Here is a 2,942-nt window from a genome sequence, read left to right as displayed (position 1 = left end):
TGGCCATTTCTATTATGTGTGTCTGCATACATCTGTCTAGATCTGGCTCAGAGGGAGGTAGGATAGCCAACACTAGCATCTCCTCCTCCCACCCTTCCCCAAGAGTAACTTTAATTCCTGCCCAAAAGGCAAACAGGAAATCAGAATAAGAGGTTGGCCACTCTGCTCTCCTCAGAAAGAGAGTACCATGCTAGAATTAAATCTATCTGCTTCCTTAAATACTATTAGTCATGGGGAAGTAATTCTGAGGTTCAGGCTGTATTCCCAATTACTATCCATTAACAGGAATATAAGAATATCTCTTAACAGGATATATGGCCCAAATTATATTTCCAGGCTTGACTCAGATGTCAGTTCCACAATGAACGCACATAGCAAATAACAAACAAACCCATTTATCCCAACAGATGGCAAACAGAAATCAGAGTAAGTATGCATATGAGACTATATACAAGACAATATACAGAATGAATGAGCTCTCCCTTTGGGAATAAGATAACTCAATTCAACCAAAAGAGAGAGTCACAGATCTCACCCAAGGGAAATTCCCCAAAATCTCTCCATAGAAAGCAGGAGACAGGGACATGATAAAGATTGCTAGCTCCTCTATATGCTGGCTTCTTCCCAGAGTCTTTCTCTCCTTTCAGGGATCTGAAAAGAGGTTGGAATGGTTCATCCCTCTTGAAGCTGGAAACCTGAAGGGCAGGATCTCTCTCCAACTCTCACCAACTTCATTTTCTACACAGGCATAGACCATCAAGCAATCAATCTCCACCAATGAGGATAGTCCCAATGAAACTGGCCCTTTGAGCAAAGTGTTACACATAAAATAAATACTAAGTTCTTTAGGACCATAAAGCACAAGCAGCTGAGGGAGGGGATCAGGAAAGGCTTTTTGAAATAGGTTTCCTTGACCTTGGTTTGCCTCAGTTGCCTAGTCTTTAAAATGAGGATAATAATGGTAAGTACCTCTCGGAAGTGTTGTGAGGATCAAATGAGATTATTTTTCTAAAGTACTTAACACAAAACCTGGCACATAATAGGTGCTATATAAATGCTAGCAATGAGGGGGAAGAGGCTACCTCAGATGCAAGTCATAAGTGGAGCAAGCCAGAGCTCCCAATCCAATCAGTAATGACATTGTACCACGAGTAGCCCCTGTACTTCAGTCTGGGTAAGATAGGGAAACTCAGTCTTTTTTTTTTTTTTTGAGGCAATGAAGCTTAAGTGACTTTCCCAGGGTCACACAACTACAGACCCAGTCTTTTATATATATTATATAATATACTATATTATATATATATATATATCTATCTTCTATATAGGACTTTTAGTTTTACAAAGTACTCTACATCTCCATTTTATTTATTTATTTATTTATTTTTTTGCAGGACGATGAGGGTTAAGTGACTTGCCCAGGGTCACAGCTAGTAAGTGTCCAATGTCTGAGACCGGATTTGACCTCAGGTCCTCCTGAATCCAGGGCGGGAGTTTTAACCACTGCGCCACCTAGCTGCCCCCATCTCCATTTTATATATGAGGAAACCCAGACAGACATTGGTGAAATGACTTGCACAATGATTAGTGTCTGAACATGGATTTGAAATCTTCTCTCCAACTGTATGTCCAGTTTTCTATCCACTGCATCCCCTGGCTGTCTCCTAATCACTTTGTCCAGCTTTTCCCTGTCTTAAAATGAGATTTAGATCCTTTTCCTGACTCAAAACCTACAATTACAATTGCCCCAGCTTGTACACAGTGTAAAATTTCATGGTTATTTTCAGTGCCACCTCATATGTCCAGGATCATCAGGGAATGCAATATTCTAGATGAATGAATTTTCCAGATACCTGAAATCTACCCCCCTTAAAACCAGTCAACCTCTCTTTGGTCCTGGAGGCAGGAGGAAGATGACGAAGGGAACGTCTTCGTTTGGTAAGCGCTGGAATAAGACGCACGCTTTGTGCCATTGCTGTGGCTCTAAGGTGTACCATCTTCAGGAGGCAACCTGTGGCAAACGCGGGTATCCTGCCAAACGCAAGAGAAAGTATAATTGGAGTGCAAAGGCTAAGCGACGCAACACTACTGGTACTGTTCGAATGAGGCACCTAAAAATTGTCTACTGCTGATTCAGGAACGGACTCCGTGAAGGAAAAACACCTAAACCCAAGAGAGCAGCTGTTGGGGCATCTAGTTCATCTTGAGGATTCAACTGTTTGTTAAAATAAATGCCCTGAGTCAAAAAAGTAAAAAAAAAAAATCAGTCAAATAAGCATTTATTAAATGCCTACTATGTGCCAGGTACTGTGCTAAGCTCTAAAGATACAAAAAAAAAAGTCTTGGTGTCACTGGTTCAAAGAGTACTGTTTCAAAGTGGGGAGGGTTCAAAGCTGTAAGAATACTGGAAAGGTAGGGGTTAGGGAAGGGATAGGTTATAAAGGGCTTTGAACACCAAAAAGAGGATTTTGTATTTGAACCTAGATGCAATAGGGAATCTTTATTTTAACCACTTTTTTTTTTTTTTAGTGAGGCAATTGGGGTTAAGTAACCTGCCCAGGGTCACACAGCTAGTAAGTGTTAAGTGTCTGAGGTTGGATTTGAACTCAGGTACTCCTAACTCCAGGGCCGGTGCTCTATCCACTGCGCCACCTAGCTGTCCTATTTTAACCACCTCTAATGAAAATGCTTCCCAAAAGTTTTCAATGATTTTCTGTCTTAACAATCAGCTTACAGAACATAATTTCATTTTTACTTTGTGACTCAGGGTCATCATTGTAAACATCAATTATTATACTGAACTGTAACATAGCAAATATCTGAGAATTACTGAGGTGCAAATGACTGTTTGCCCCTAAACTAAATGTTAGTGTTTCCTCTAATTTTTTCCTCTCTCTTGGCTGTCACAGCTCACTTCAACCACTGGGTCTACTTCACACACACAC

General features: G+C 40.7%; 1 pseudogene; it reads left to right on the top strand.

Annotated features, from left to right (window-relative positions):
• Positions 1-1,910: 1,910 nt before the first annotated feature.
• On the top strand, positions 1,911-2,204 carry LOC122751220 (annotated as a pseudogene).
• Positions 2,205-2,942: the final 738 nt, after the last annotated feature.

The sequence above is a fragment of the Dromiciops gliroides genome, chromosome 3 (genome assembly GCF_019393635.1).
Source record: "Dromiciops gliroides isolate mDroGli1 chromosome 3, mDroGli1.pri, whole genome shotgun sequence".
Lineage (NCBI taxonomy): Eukaryota > Metazoa > Chordata > Mammalia > Microbiotheria > Microbiotheriidae > Dromiciops > Dromiciops gliroides.
Note: the sequence above shows the minus strand (reverse complement) of the source record. Positions and strands in the feature narration are given on the sequence as shown.